The following is a 17,464-nucleotide window of genomic DNA, read 5'->3' as shown; positions in this document are numbered from 1 at the left end:
TTAAATACTTTTTGCAACCTCCTTTTTCCAAGATACCAGCTCTGAGTCTTCTCCTATAATGCCTGATGAGTTTAGAGAACACCTGACAAGAGATCAGAGACCATTCCTCCATACAGAATCTCTCCAGATCCTTCAGATTCCCAGATCCATGTTGATGCTTCTTCTCTTCAGTTCAGCCCACTCATTTTCTATAGGGTTCAGGTCAGGGACTGGGATGGCCATTGCAGATGCTTGGTTTTGTGCTCAGTGACACATTTTTGTTTTGATTTTGATGCCTGTTTTTGGATCACTGTCCTGTTGGAAGATCCAACCACGGCCCATTATAAGATTTCTAGCAGAGGCTGTCAGGTTTTGATTTTTTATCTGTTGGTATTTGAACGAATCCATGATGCCATATATCTGAACAAGATGTCCAGGACCTCTGGCAGAAAATTAGGCCCACAACATTAAAGATACAGCAGAGTATTTCATTCTACACATGGGGTACTTTTTATACCTGTATGAACCTAACCCATCTTAAGTGTTTGCTGCCAAAAAAGCTAATTTTTTTGTTTCATCTGACCATAGAACCCGTCCCATTTGAAGTTCCTGTAGTGTCAGTTACTTTTCAAACGTTCTATGGTCAGATGAAACAAAAAAAAGAGCTTTTTGGCAGCAAACACTTAAGATGGGTTTGGTGCACACAGGGATAAAAAGTACCCCATGTGTAGAATGAAATACTCTGCTGTATCTTTAATGTTGTGGGCCTAATTTTCTGCCAGAAGTCCTGGACATCTTGTTCAGATATATGGCATCATGGATTCGTTCAAATACCAATAGATAAAAAATCAAAACCTGACAGCCTCTGCTAGAAATCTTATAATGGGCCGTGGTTGGATCTTCCAACAGGACAGTAATCCAAAAACAAGCATCAAAATCAAAACAAAAATGTGTCACAGAGCACAAAACCAAGCATCTGCAATGGCCATCCCAGTCCCTGACCTGAACCCATAGAAAATGAGTGGGCTGAACTGAAGAGAAGAAGCATCAACATGGATCTGGGAATCTGAAGAGATTCTGTATGCAGGAATGGTCTCTGATCTCTTGTCAGGTGTTCTCTAAACTCATCAGGCATTATAGGAGAAGACTCAGAGCTGGTATCTTGGAAAAAGGAGGTTGCAAAAAGTATTTAATAAAAGGGGGCAAATAATTGTTCCCAACGTGTTTTAGAGAAAAACATTTATTTCATAATGTGATTTTCCCCCAACTTTCAATTCTTTTACTTCAATGAAAGGTTAGATTTTTTCAAATTTTTAAAATAAAATATCAAAAGGATTAACAATGCAGATTTATTTTTTACAGCCATCTCTGATCATATTTACAAAGGGGGCAAACACTTTTTCACACCACTGTATACTGTAAGTCATAGAATAATTTTACCTTTCAGTTAAATATTTTTTTACTGGGATTTTACTTTGTTCCAGCGTTTTTCAATTATTCAAATAAATTGTCAAAATTCCATTTTAAATAGAATAGATGATTAAGAAATTTACATTAATGACAATTTAAAAATATATACATAAGATTTATATCAAAAGTCATTTATACATTCTGTAAAAGTTTATCCGGGGGGATTTACCCCAGACAGGGGGCCAACTTACCCCTCTTCGAACATTTACATTTTGTTATAACTAAATTAGCAAATGTTTCTTTAATAACACATTGGATGATGCATCATCATCCTTCACGCTAAACTTATACTTAAAATTGTTATACGTTTTTAAGAGGGGCATCTTCCCCAATGTTACCATACAATGTATATAATTATTTTTTTATGTATATAAAAATTGACTGATAATTGTATTTCTACAATATTTACAAACAGCAAGAAACATGATTGTAAATGTCAAACAATGATGTTTCAACCATCAATCTTTGCTCCATTAAATTCAATGGTACAGATATCTGTCTTAGACTCTCACAGTGAAACACTGAATCGACGGGACTCTCTATAGGCCAAGTGTCCAGGAATCCTAGGGTGTATTCACACCAGGAAAGTCCGATAGTTGCTTTGGTCCGGACCAATTTTTTTAATTTTTTTATTTTTTGGTACGGTTCGCTTTCACACTGCTCTTTTTGCAAGGGAACCAAAATTTGTAAACAAAACCACACGTCTGCTAAGGTCGTTCATTCATTGGACAAGGATTCTCAAGTAGGGAAATCAGGAAGTGCAAAAAAGGCTCAGCATGGAGATATTTCGTACTGCAATATTTGTTATTTTACTAATTTTGTGTTATTCTGTACAAACGCAATATGAAGAAACTGCGCAGAAGACGGATAAGGTATAAAGTTTTGATTCATAAAGAGGGGCTATGTTCACACATTCAAATAATGAGATTCTTATTGTATATACTGCTAACAAGTGCTGTCAATGTTAACGCTTGCGATTAAGTTTGTCCAGTTTAACGCAGCGTCATCCTTGTATTGTAACTATCGTTACATTATATGAACTGCAAAAGCTTTTTTTGCATCTATGCGCGATTAGACTAAAGAGAACGCTCTGTATGTGAATGTCCTGATGCACACACTCATTCATTCATTCCATTCCAATGATGCACACACGACGCGCAGAAAGACGCGCAACAGTATCGTGTGGCCAGACAGCGCGCCGGAATGGAATTCTCTTTCGCACTTGAACAACAATAACACAAACCATTATGCCAAAATCTCCGACTACGGAAGCCTGTTAACTCAAAGGCGCAGTGCTTTCTTGCAATTGGGTCGGTTCATGTTCACACCGTAAACGAACCGTACCAGAGTTCGTTTGGAAGCGTACCGAGACCACCTCTTCAGCTGGGTCTCGGTTCGGTTGTTTGGTCCGCACCCGAGTTCGATTGCTGTATTCACACCTGCCCAAAAGGTCCGCACCAAGGGGGGAAACGAACTAGAGTTCGATTCAATCGAACCAAACAAGGCAGGTGTGAATACACCCCTAGTCACATAAATTAAAGCAATCACCATTCTGTCTCTTAACATGCCTTACACTCTTTGCCTAAGACAGTATGTCAACAACAACAGCAGCTCTCTCTCTCTCTCTCTCTCTCTCTCTCTCTCTCTCTCTCTCTCTCTCTCTCTCTCTCTCTCTCTCTCTCTCTCTCTCTCTCTCTCCATTTTCCTCCCTCCATTTCCCAAAGGACCTTCTTAGTGTTAAGAGAGTTCTGGTCTGATGACTCGCCCTCAACCTGTCCACCCTCTCTCTGCTCATCTCTAATATGTTTTCTCCCCTGTTGATCCTAGTGTTCCCTCAAACACCTGCGCATAGAGCACATATATATGCACATGGTTCTCAGTTATGTTTCATATAAATATAAACATGGTCTCAGATACTTCTAAAAAACCGAAACAACTGAGACGATTTAATCTTCGTTAACATTGTAAAGCTACTGTATTATAATTGATATGACAATTTCTTAGGCCTATAAATTATTAGCAACCTGTTGCACGCATTCTACAACATGCTTTCTGTCATCTGAAAGCTAGTTGATGTTTTTTAGCAAGTTAAAGGCCTTTTAGTTTGATTCTAAAACTGTACACATTCAGGTTGTTGTACATATCTTTCTGTGAAATCTATATTGAGTTACACACACACACACACACACACACACACACACACGCACACACACACACACACACCTTAAGTTCCTTTGTGGAGCTGAGAACGTGTTCAAGATGTGGATGAATTGAGGGAATACATGTATGTGGAGATACAGGAAGACTAATGAAAGCATTTCTCCAGTCTCTCTCGCTCTTTCTTTTTATGCCTGTGTTGTTTCCCCTGCCCTGTGTTTGTCCTCCAAATTGAATTATTCCTTTGACGTGGCGATAAGGGACGGCTTTAGTCCATTATGCAGAGACCATCTGCGTTTCTGTAATAAGTTTTGCAAAGGCACACACTCGTACCTGAGGGGAAGCTCACAAATACACACACATACACACAAAGACAAGAGCCGACTCTCTCTTCCATCTCATACTAGCTCAGCTTCGCCAAATGTTAGTCAAAGTATTCCCAGATCTATGTCAAGGCTTTTTGTTGTTTTTGTTTTTAAAGACAGCAAAAGTAAACAGCCAGAGGGTTCGGTTACGTTTCCAACCAACAGTAGAGAGCATCTCAAAAAACAACATATCTCAAAATGCATCCAAAAAGCAACATCCAGTCAATGTCTCCCTCCCTCCTGGTGGACATTACCTCTGAAAGCTGCACAGATGGTTTTCTGTGGCTCCTCTGTGTCTTCATTATCCGCACAATTACTAAGGGAGGACGCCCACAATTACAACCAACAGCCAGAGCCCGCGCCGCAGCGCTCAGTGTTTATTACTGCTACACCTGCACCAGCGCGGCCCAGGTGTTCCCTGCCACAACGCTTCTATGTCATTTCCATATTTTAGTCTCTGGGTTTATGGGTAAAATATGAAAATCTGTGTCAGACCTTTACATTTCAGCAATGTTGATTTTTTTTTTTTTTTTGCAAAGTATTGGAGCCATAATTTTAGAGTAGATGTACTGTTATTGGACTATTGGGAGGATGAGTCACAGATATTACAAATGTGTGCCAGATTGGCTGACAGCCAAATAGAACTTTTAATCACAAATAAGATCTTTTTTTCTTTTTTTTTCTAGGTAGGTCATCTGTTCCTCTTTTTTTTTTAAAGAATGAAAAAAAGAAAAAAAAGAATAATATCTGCAAAGGCAGTTATTTGTGTGGAAAACTATACATGGGGAAAATACACACAAACAAACACAAACACAAACACACACAGACGCACGCACACACACACACACACACACATTTATGTTTATATATATTTTAGGGCTGTCAAATCAATTAATCACATCGAACATAGAAATTTGGGTTTATATAATATATGTGTGTTTATATATATATATATATATATATATATATACATATATACACAGTATTTGTGTATGTCTGCATGTATATATATCATATAGATCTGCATGTCTGCATATATCTATATGTGTGTGTGTGTGTGTGTGTGTGTGTGTGTGTGTGTGTGTGTGTGTGCGTTGGTGCGACCGGATTATGAGGACAAAAACCATGGATACATACCGACTCTATGAGGACATACCGTAACTACGAGGACAGCACTAGTGTCCTCATAAGTCGAGCAGTGTAGAAAGGCTTATCAGGCTGCGGCTAACCACCTCCCGCTTTTTCTCAATATGTCCTTATAAATCCGTTGTACCCGTTTTTCAGTGTGTGCCAGAGTATGCTCAGAGTGTATAATCTCCCTCTATGTGAAATTCGACGCTACTGCAGTATCATACACATTTCATACACCCAGACCACGCCCAAGCGCGATTCATTGGTGGAACGCTGGAATCCTCGTCAGTGATTGGCTGCTGGAATCCTCGTCAGTGATTGGCTGCATTTCACATCCGTCAAAGTCAGCGCGCCTGCGCCTCTGATCTTCTATCGCAGACGTGTGGTGTGACCGTGTGATTAATCAGAAGATTAATCATCATCATGAAAGATTAATTAGCAGAATTCGAGCGAAGTTGACGAGCTATAGTGGGAGATTTTCACTTTATCACGAGGAAGGTAAGTGCGTTTATTTATATATTCTACCTTTATGGAGTTAAGTGTCATGAGTCAGACAGTTTTTAATAACGTTAGTTACATTACTTTAAACGTGGCCACTAAACGTAGCTAATATAAATCCATAAGCAGTTGGATACTAGTATTAGTATTAGTTGATGAAAGATACATCTCCATGGATGCTTGAGAGAATTAATTTACATTTTGAAATAAATCAAATCTATGTTGTCATCATGATGACTGGTAAAGTTGAGTGGATGAATTTACAGTTTAATACAGTAAGATACAGAAATATATTAAATAAACAGAAACGAGACTAATGTAAAAGTATACTTTCATTAATGTAACGTTACTGTCATTAGAATGACTTGCCAAAATTATCTGGTTGATTCATTTTAGGGCTGGATATTAGCAGACATTTTATGATTCCATTCAATTTTAATTCACGTGCTTTCGATTCTATTTCCAATTCGATTTTACATTTATTATTTTAATGTAAATCAGGTGTAATACATGTAACATTTTCTAAAACTTTCTCTCTCTAGTTAATTTTTCTAAGTAACGAGTTTAGCTTCATTTGATCTGAGGCGCCACATTAAAGAGTGATAAAATGGTATTAAAATGGACTGAATTTGAAATCGGAGACTGTTTCTTATCAAAAGTAACAAGCCTCAAAACCTCACTGATCAACTATTTCTGTGTAAAATGTTGTATTTATTGATATAGTCTACAGTCTGACAATAATGTACTGTATATAAAGCATATCTATCTATCTATCTATCTATCTATCTATCTATATATATATATATATATATATATATATATCTATATCTATATTTATATATATTTATATATTTATAAATACATACTAATTATGTTGTCTGGAATGTTTTCAGTCAACATGTTAAGAAAGAAGAGAATAAAACCTGAGCAGGATGCAAAAGAACACATATTGTCGGGCAAAGACAAAGCCTTCATTGAGGGACGACAAACACCACAAGGCAATTTGACTATGTTCAGACTGCAGGCAAATCAAATCATAAAGTAGGCATGCACTTGTAAGAATGAAAAGTAGGCCTATTGCTGGCAGTCTGGACATGATCTTTCACATTCACACATTTTACCCTTGGGTAAGCCGCTCATTTTCATAAAGGTTAAGAGATGAAAAAAAAAACTTTAAACAATTTTTTTATAATTATTATTTTAAAATAAATACATAAAACTATGTATACAGAGAATAGTGTAACCAAAATCAACTAGTAGGCTATATCGCAGTGAAAACCAATGCTTGATTATTTTTTTTATTTCCTGCACCTCATATTACATTACACAGTTTTACAGGATTTAACTCTTTAAAAGGATAGGTTGGTTAGCTGTGTAACATATAGGTGCACTTGGATTCATGTTTTATTTGTATTATTATATATTATTTTGCCCTTTCAGGGAGAGGTGTGTTTGCACTTGAGCACATTGAACCATCCACCTTTGTTGTTGAATACCGTGGGATTCTCTCTCAAAGTAAACATGTTAAAGATGTTCAAGGCAACTACTTGTTTGACTTCACATGGAATGGAACACGTTATTGGTAAGCTGGCTGTTTCTTTTTTGGTTTATTTATTTTTGGTTCATATTCAGAGCAAACTAGTTGCATGTCATTCTAATAAAAACAGTTATAATTATGATTTATTATTATTACTATTATTATTACAATATAGGGCTGCACGATTTGGGGAAAATGTCATTGTGATTATTGAGGTCAATATTGCAATTGGAATATGCGATTGCGATATAATAAACAAATGGTTTCATGAGTCAACTTGCTTGGTTCTAAAGCAAAATGCACACACAGATTAGTGATAATTCTGAAATGTGTATTTCTCAACTCAAACTAGCAACAACAACTAAATGATTGATAACATCTAAGCCATTGATGTCTGGATAAAAATTAATCCACCCCCATTTAAAACATTAATTATAGCCATCCAACATTACAGTGATTCCATCATTACAATTGAAAGCTATAATTTTTTAAAAAACATTTATTAGACGTCAAAAAATATAACAGCTTTTAATTTAAGTGACCTTCAAATAATCCTCACATAAACCCATTATAAATGACATGTCATATTTACCTGTGCCCTTCCTGTCTAACAGGTATGCAGAAATTTAATAAAGTTATCAAACAGTCTGCGACTCTGCGCTGCATAAATAATAAATAGACTAATCCTTATTAAAGCTACATAAGTTCTTTAGTCAAGAGCAGTGAGTAATTTTCTCTGTCCCCTTTGTTCTTTGATTAACTTTACTGACAGAAAGCTTTGGCTGCCGGCCCTTTAAGAGCAGCCGCTGCTGACAGAGACACGGATCTCACATGCGCCTCATCCTCTCACAACTCTATACGTCCATCATAAGACTGCTCTTATGTTATGAAGATACTCGACAAACGACATTTTGGCATAATTGTGTGTGTTGTTGTTCGTTCAAGAGCGAAAGAGAACTGTATTCTGGCGCGTGTCTTTCTGTGAGTCACAGTCGGACATTCAGCGCGCTCTCTTTTGACTTGTCTCGCATGAATGGTTTTAAGCAATCGCATGAGAGCATTATCATGTAACACTAGCCAAAGGATGACAAATAATAACAGATGCTGCGTTAATTGCGTTAACAGCCCATTGTTTATTTTACATAAAATCGCAGCATTTTGCGCCATATAATCGCACAGGCTTGACATCGCGATTACGATTGCGATAAGATTAATCGTGCCGCACTATTACAATAGCAGATTTGCTAGGGTTCTCATAACATTAGGAACTTATTAGTTAGTGATAATCAATAACATGGTTATTGTTCAACTGGGGTATTATTTTTTTTACCTTAAGTGGATCATCTGACCTATTAAATTCTTAGGAAGTCAAGTTAACTTTCACAATGTGTATTTGAATATAGGTTAAATAGGCCAAGGTTAGCCTAACCCAAATGTTCAGTTAGAACCGTATGTTTCAGTGTGTGTCTATGTTTTAAGTTTCTTACTGCACTATTTTTATCACAGCATAGATGCAACAAAAGAGGACGGTGGAGGAATGATGATGACAAAAATCCAAATTGCAAAGTCAAGACAATCATTGTTGACGGAAGGCCACACCTGTGTCTGTTTAGTATAAGACATATCTTTCCAGATGAGGAGGTCACATACAACTATGGGGATTCCTCTTGGCCTTCGCGTTTAAGGGTGAGTCTCTTAAAGACTTTATCACTGAAAGTCAACCATGTTCTGTATTTCATGAATGTTAGTTTTTTATATGATGCAGATTATTAAAAAAAATTCTGCACGTCTGCTTTGTGCATGACGGAGCCATGAAAGGGACACTAGATATTTAGTCTTTGGTTGATACTAGAATTAGTTGCGGTGACCGATTGGCAAGCATCCTTGCCTCAGTGTTGTACCTGTCTTTCTCATAATTACAGGAATTGTGTGACGAGACATCAGTGGCTGTGACTGAATGCAGTGTGAATCCATCCTCATCAGTGAAACAGAAAGTAAGTGAGCGCATGTTCCTTCATTGTTTTCTTCTCTTTGACACAGGCAATGTTAAGTGTAGGATGGTTGGGCATCATGCTAGACTGGTTGACGTGGACTGTCGTCTTAAAGACGCTGTTGTGACGTCTCAAATTCGAGTAAAATGTACATTGCTCGGTTCATACATTTTCATAACTCGTGCGTTGGGGGATGGGCATGACACTGACCTGAAATATAAGGACAGTTCTCCACTACGAGGACCATCATGTCAGGGTTAGGGTTTGTGGAAAAGATGTTGCTTTGGGTACAGTTGGTACTCAAGAATAATACTTGGTAAAATTCGGATGTGTATTTGCTGCCTTTTACCGCTAAGAGGCGCTACAATCAAGGTGTCAGTTTATTCTCTCTATTGCGTAATCTACCGCCGCGCCGCGACTCATTCAGAGCGATTGAAAGCTGGTAACAGATGAATTCAAGTGAAACATTGTAGTTAAACGAATTCATAATCGCAATACTGAAATTAAATTGAATAAATAGTGAAAACATTATAACAGAAATAAAACATTGCAACAGAAATATATTAGGCTATCAATGAGGGTCTGGAAGAGCATAAGACGTAATTTAATAGCGTTCAGACGGTAGCTCAGTGGTTAACGCAACAACATGAGCCTCACGGAGCTTCAAGCGATCCGAGATCGAATCTCAATGTAGCCAACTCATCTCAATGTTGGCCGACTTTATGTTTTACCGTTCTTGATGCCTAAATAGGTAACTGTTTATTAGCGAGTTCATTAACTGTTTATTTATTTAATGTCAAGCGTTTTGTTTAATTATCAATGCCACATTAACGTAAATTTGCTACATTCCATGTCCGCTGCACGACAAAGCTGATGAGGGAAATGAAAATAAATAAAAAAAGAAAGCTGATCGCGTCAGAAAATGAAAATAATGAAGCTCGTCTTTAATCTGCTAAATTATTGTTTTGTGAATCATTCACGAAATTGAGTTGACTGACAGTGATACCTGGCCATAGCAACGGGAGAAATTTTTCAAAACAGATCCATACATTGAACAAATCAGAAAAGACTGATTTTGTTGACTTGACAGACTAACTAAATAGTATTACTTTCAATATAAAAACAAATGAAAATGTAAAAGAACACTACAATTAATTAAGTTTGAAACCCATCGCAAATTTTGAAGAATGTAAGAAACACAGAATCTTATTCTTGCAACATTTTAAATTTGTATTGTCAAAGGAATTTCAGCTAAATTAAACAATTAAAACAGTACAAAACGAAAATAGTCCAAAGCCACATAAATTAAGAACATGCGTTTTTCTTTGCCTGTCTCTCGCGCTGGATCTCTTTTTAGCAAGTTTATTTTGTCTCCCTCCCTCCCTCCAAAAAAAAAAACTGTAACAAATTATTTAGCCTTTGTTGCTTCAAAGACAAAGCATGCCTTGTTGAATTCACCTTACAATAAAACGAGGCTGATCGCGAATTAAAGAGCTCTGTATCTGCTGTGGCATGAATGTGTTTAGTCAACAATTAATGTTTAGATAATGCCAGATTGTTGACAATCATACACAGTGCTCAAACATTCTAAAACTCTAAAACTCTACAAAACCAGTTGAAACAACTGGATTGAACACTTTAATTGAAATTTTGTGTGAAAACTTTAAATACAAAAAATAAACTACAATATTTATAATTTAATAAGATATAGGGCCTACATTTGGACACACCGAGAGATTTATAAGAATTTAGCCTTTGCCTGCAGGCTGGCTATCCGACATCTCCATATGAAAGAGGAACATTAACACCTATTGTGCCGATAAAGCCACTGTCCCTCCAACCCCCCCACAGGCTCTCTGAGACTGACTTACAACAAAAAGAAGTCGCAATTCACACTTAAACCGCTATTCTAGCATTAGACTATTAAAGTGTTGATAATGAAGGAATTAAATAATGTAAGCTACATGTAGTGATATTTCTGTCATGAAACATAATTACTAAATATTTCATTTCAATAATTCATTCAATTTCAATAAGTTGTTCTTTTTTATTCAAATAAACCTCAAACCACAGTGCTTCGTTGTGCTGCTGTTAAACTAAATAACATTTATAGAATAATTATGAACTTAAATGAAACAATATAGCAACATTTCGACAAAAATTATTTGATCTGCTTTTACATTTTAATTCAGGGCGATTTAGCCTACATTTAATTAGAGCGAGATTTTCCCCCTTGTCCTTTCCTCGTTGGGAAGCGCTCACATCATAGCTAAACATGTTTGAGTAGATCATCTGTACCTCTCAGTTTCAGATGGATTACATAATCAGATAACATTTATTAAATATTTAGACAATTAAAGGCTTTAGACATAGCCGATTTCTTATCGTGACTGAGCTGAGGCAAGTGGTTTTCGGTTCATTTTTGTGACGCGCAGTTCCCGGAGACAGAGACGAGACGACAGCTAAAATGTTGTTAGCCTAATATGAATAGAAGTTTACAGTTTTGAACGATGTAGGCAAAAAATACGGAGTAGCCTATTAAGCTATTTTAGCTGTTATGAGAAAAATAAATCCAAATGAACGCGCCGCCGCGTTTGTCGAACTCTAATTCAACATGCCAGAATAAAACCCGACTTTAGAACAATAGCGCCACTCGGCGTGGTGTGCCAAAACACTTAATTATAAACTTCAATATTTCATTCAAAATAATCTCAAAACGCTTTGTGACCTTTTGGAAAAGCCGTGCATAGGGCCTACATTAAGGCCACTGGAACTAATGAACAACTGAAACGCTGGTTTTGATTTTATTGTTTGTCGTTTAAACGTGCCTGTTGCATATCTCTATTTTATATATTGTATATGGTATATTGGTGAAGTAGCCTATAACCTATAGGGAATCCCAAAAATTTATATAGGCTATAGCTATTTATAAATTACGATTGGTATTATTATACAGATGTAAAGTCATTCTGTTGGATACTATTTGTTCCAGTGTAAAATGGAAATGCTTGGCAATTTTATTTTATAAATATAAGCAAAAACTATATGGTGTAACAGAGTTTTAGAACTAGACAAATCTCTCTGCATTAATAATCGGATATAAAATGCATTAATAGGCTAATATAAAATTTACAAAAGTACCAAGTTTGTTCGGGATTTGAACCCGTGTCATCTAAATGATCGAACCGTAAGTTCTTCCACTCGGCCATGATTTTACTCTTTGTGAAATGACCAAACGTTTGTTTCTCCAGTGTGTTCGTTCACATGAGCGAGAAAACGTTTTATCGTTAGCATATTATAGACCTTTTACAGTTTAAAAAAAGATGATATCTTATCTGTATGACCAAAAATTACGGAGTAGGCTAGCCTTTTAAGTTCTTTTAGCTGTAATGAGAAAAAAATTAATTCAAGTGAAAGTGCCGCCGCGTTTGTCGAACTCTAGTTCAACATGCCAGAATAAAACCCAATTTTAGAACAATGCGTAGCGCCACTCGGTGTGCCAAAACACTTAATTATAAACAATCAATATTTCGTTCAAAAACATCTCAAAACGCTTTGTGACATTCTGAAAAGCCGTGAATGTATTAAGGCCACTGGAACCAGGATCGTAGCTGAAACGCGCTGCATGTTATCTCTCAATACAGGAGCAGAAGCGCCGGTTCAGATTGTATCGTTTGTTGTTTAAACGTGCGTGTTGCATATTTTTAAAAATATACAATATATGTGATATGGTCTATTGGTAAATTAGGCTATAGCATTGATTACTGTGGAGGGGGGAAATCCCCCACCAGCAAATCGCACCTTGTTACACAACCATGTTTTTAAAAACTCTTTCTGTAGCCTATATGGAACCCCATGAAGTTTTTTTCTCTATTTTTTTTAACATAACTGCTTTTGAAATTACGATTGGAATTATTATACAGATTGATATAAATTAAGTCAATCTGTTGGATAATATTTGTTCCTTTGTGTAAAATGGAATCGGTTCATTCATTTTCATAACTCGTGCGTTGGGGGATGGGCATGACACTGACCTGAAATATAAGGACAGTTCTCCACTACGAGGACCATCATGTCAGGGTTAGGGTTTGTGGAAAAGATGTTGCTTTGGGTATGTGTCGGCTGCTTCTTTATTGTGGGTAAGCTGTAGACCCAATATGCACACTTTTCAATCTGGATATGCTTTGTGACTTTCAGTCACAGAGACGTAAACTGTTAAGGCCCATTCACACCACACTCTGGAATGAAAGTTGTGCTATGTTCAATATATGTTGATTTAATAAATAATTTTTGTTATAGTGCCACCATGAAGTTCACAGTGCTGTTATCTCCAGTTTGGATTCTTGTGAAGATTGCAGTGGACCTGTGTCAAGTCGAAAATGGCTTGGCCTTACATGCAAATGTCAGTATCTGCATCATTGTTAGAAACCCAGTCATACTATTGAATGGTCGTGCAACACTCTCTCATTTTCCCCTGAGACGAGAGAAATCCGCTATTTACCCTTTTCACTTCCTCCTAAAATCGTCATTTTACGTCATTGTAGGAGGAAGTGTAAGAGGGGGGGATTTCTGTAAAGACTACAAGCTCTAGTTCCCACCCTTTCAAACCCGCCCATAGGGGGTTGGACCTAATGCGCTAACAGACACATCACTGATCAGTGCCGTGCGTTTGATTTCACCGGCAGAAACTTTTTCATTCCAGCGGTGCCAATTTCTACTGTACGATATCGAGATAAAAGCCGGAAGGAGGAAACTTTCACGGTGAAACTAAGTCGTAGCTTTCCTTGCTGTGCTGTGGATCGTTAATCGAAACCTAGAGGACTATGGCGCGCGCCGCTGTGTGAGAAATAAATAAATAAAAGTGGAACGCAGTGTGTGTGTGTTAAGCTCACCCTACGGTTTTGATATTTGCACTAATAAAGTGTGTAAACATTCGCTCGTTATGGATGAACAAGATAGTGAAAAACGGACGGTAAAAATGACTGAGAAAGCTGTGGAAGAACACTAGTCCAGACAACTTCATGCACGCAGGTATAAGCTATCTCAGCTAACGAGCATGATAAAGCAAATAATTAGTTCACAAAGTAACTCTTCACTAGAAATTGTGTGAAATGATTTCCAGGCAGTAGGTAGTGGGAGTGGCCTGCGGAGCTGAGCATTGCAATGCACTATGGGGATTGTTGTCTACAATCCACAAGCACTAAAAAGTCATTTTCTGCCTTTTATCGGCCAAGAAGGACCCAAATTAGAAATGTATGCTACTATTCTACTACATATATGACCCACTTTCAATACATATTCATGTCTCAACCGGTGGAATTACCCTTTAAACAGAAAAAAGAAGAAAAAAAACACCATTATTAACCAGTTAATGGTCATTTCAAGTAATCGTTTCTGGTTTTTCCCCAGTTTTTGTTTTCATTCTTTGAACTGGTTCAGAGCCCTCATATTTACATAATAATAATAATAATAATAATTATATATATATTATATATACCTGTTTGCTGTGTAGAGAAGATGAATAGTGTGTTGCTTTTTTTCCCTTAGAAAAAAACAAAAATGGGCCTGGGTGAGGCTGACAGCTCCACAGGTATGTGTGTGCGCATATATTTTAGATATTTATTTGAGAAAAAGGATACATGTTGATTTTATTTTTTATCTTCCACAGTAATTCAGTGTAAAGTGGTCCTTTTCATGTTACACAGGACCAGAGACTAGTTTTCCCTGTGTGCTTATCTGCTGATATTTCACATGGTCCGAAACTGTTTGGATCGTAGGGCTGGAATACATTTTAATTCTTGCTTTTTACCCCTCAGGAAAAAGCCAAATGAATCAGGATGAAACTGAGAACTCCAGAGGTATTTAAACATTTGGTTATATTAAAGTTATTCCATGTATATACATATAGGTGTATAGGTATACATATCTGTATGTATATGTTTGTTTGTTTGTTTGTTTTACAGGGACCAAATTGAGGAGAATTGCGAAAAGGCCATGGAGCCCAAATGAAGTGAATGCTGTCATGAAACATTTCAGAGTCCATATTTCAAAGGGACACCTTGCAACAAAGGCAGAGTGTGAGCAGTGCAAGACTGCAGAGGACCCTGTTCTGAGAGAAAGAACGGCCCAAAATATAAGGGATTTCGTGAGGAACCGAGGTTTGATGTTGAAAAAGAAATCTTCTTAGAGTTCTTCGAGAGATCAGTGTCGCCTTCCATTAAAGGTTGTATCAGCGATTTCAGGCCCAAATATAAATGATCACATTCATCTAATTTTTCCTAACGATCCGCTAGCTGCCCGCTCCATAAGCATGCCGTCCAAAAACCGTGTCTCTGTAGGCAGCCTAGGCTCTGAGATCTGCACACAAAAGGTGGGGGTGTTGTGGTTTGAGATTTTGCGGTGATTGGTTGGAACTGTCGGTGATTGGTTGGAACACTGTTTATTTTGGTTTTGAGTGGTTGGTGAAACCCATTGTTTTTGTGTGCAGATCTCAGAGCCTAGGCTGCCTACAGAGACGCGGTTTTTGGACGGCATGCTTATGGAGCGGGCAGCTAGCGGATCGTTAGGAAAAATTAGATGAATGTGATCATTTATATTTGGGCCTGAAATCGCTGATACAACCTTTAATGTCTGTGGGTTTTGTTCTCTAAACTGTTGTTGGGCCAGAAGAGTGTTCAAGACATCCTTTTATTTACTTTTATTAAAACACTGTTTTGAAAGAAATGTACAAATACATGCATTTACTGGAAGGCAATTTAATTTGGTTTTATTTCCAGTGTGTTGCTGAGGTCATTTTGAGGCACACTCCCTCATGCACTTTAGTCCCATAATGGTTAGAGATGCACCGATTACAATTTTCTAGGCCGATTCCGATTTTTCCGAGTTTGACCTGCCGATACCGATTTTAGCCGATTCCGATTTCATTTTTTCTAACCACTTTACAGCACACACAAATATTTATTTTCTATTTTTTTATTTTTATAAAACACCATATACTTCTACCCAAACTGAATAATAAAAACAAGTTTAAATGGGTGAATTTTCTATAAATATTTTTGAGTCTTCTTCATTTTCTTTTCTGACATAGCCTACTCCAGTTCTTGTTAAAACACACTAGACATGCAAATTCTGTGCATTTTGGGCACTTTTTGTGTGAAATCATATTTATTTTGCCCATCAAAAAAAGTGTGCTTTCACTTTAATTGAGTGTGAGCAGCGCAGCAAAAATAGACTCTGTGCCGAAACCGCTTCACTGCTGCTCACGCGACGCTCCTGCTTGACGCTCTGCTCCCGCTCCCGGTGTGATGCATGTTAATCAGTGAATGCACGCCGAAAAAAATACGCGCCTCTCACGCTTGCGGTGTGAAACGGCCGTAATTCACGAGGTTTTCTACATGTGCGTTCCGTGTGCACGTGTGATGCTGATGTTAATCATGCGGCGCCCGAGTGCGTTTGACCGGTATAAAATCGGCATATGTCAGACTGACCGGCCGATCACGTGAAAATCGGCCAATTCCGGTCCCAAGCCGATCAATCTGTGCATCTCTAATAATGGCCTTATTAGATCTCAGTTGTTGAGCCTTTTTTTACCATTTGCAAAATAAAAATTGCCCTTTCAGTTTAATTTTGTTAGTTTTTATTGGCTGTCTAGTTGCATTTCTTCATCTAATTGCCCTTTAACTAGTCTTCTATGAAGTGTAAAACTTGCTGATCTTTGATCACTGAATTTTCTCCAACCAGGTTCATTTTGCACCACATGTGTATATGTTGGTTGATATAGCAACAGCACATTGTAGCACTATTTCCTTAGGTGTGCGTATTACTTTTACAGGTTTAGTGGCAGCAAAAAGATGCACAATAATTTGTGAATTCACTCTTTAATGTAGAATAGTTGATTTGGTTTAGTATGGTTAACTCTAATACAGGTACTCCTGCTATGTGTGGAGTTAATAGTGATGTCCATTTAAACCCAGTTTGTCCTCATAATCAAGGGTTAGTTAGGTGTTTGTGTGTGTTTGAGAGTGTGTGAGTGAGGTCCAGTTAAACCCAGTTTGTCCTCATAATCAAGGGTTAGTCAGGTGTTTGTGTGTGTTTGTGAGGTCCAGTTAAACCCAAAATGTCCTCATAATCAAGGGTTAGTTAGGTGTTTGTGTGTGTTTGAGAGTGTGTGTGAGTGAGGTCCAGTTAAACCCAAAATGTCCTCATAATCAAGGGTTAGTTAGGTGTTTGTGTGTGTTTGAGAGTGTGTGAGTGAGGTCCAGTTAAACCCAAAATGTCCTCATAATCAAGGGTTAGTTAGGTGTTTGTGTGTGTTTGAGAGTGTGTGTGAGTGAGGT

At 37.4% G+C, this 17,464-nt stretch overlaps 2 protein-coding genes across 2 annotated transcripts in view; one reads left to right on the top strand and one right to left on the bottom strand.

The window, feature by feature from the left end:
* Window positions 1-17,464, top strand: part of efna1a (ephrin-A1a) — a 305,299-nt gene that overhangs the window by 37,533 nt on the left and 250,302 nt on the right. The gene's annotated exons all lie outside the window — the stretch shown is intronic.
* si:dkey-266f7.9 (uncharacterized protein LOC100006223 homolog) overlaps window positions 1-17,464 on the bottom strand; it is a 66,160-nt gene that overhangs the window by 25,505 nt on the left and 23,191 nt on the right. The gene's annotated exons all lie outside the window — the stretch shown is intronic.

Source organism: Rhinichthys klamathensis, unplaced genomic scaffold, assembly GCF_029890125.1.
Source record: "Rhinichthys klamathensis goyatoka isolate OS25496 unplaced genomic scaffold, OSU_Roscu_1.1 h1tg000271l_1, whole genome shotgun sequence".
In the NCBI taxonomy this organism is placed as follows: domain Eukaryota; kingdom Metazoa; phylum Chordata; class Actinopteri; order Cypriniformes; family Leuciscidae; genus Rhinichthys; species Rhinichthys klamathensis.
Note: the sequence above shows the minus strand (reverse complement) of the source record. Positions and strands in the feature narration are given on the sequence as shown.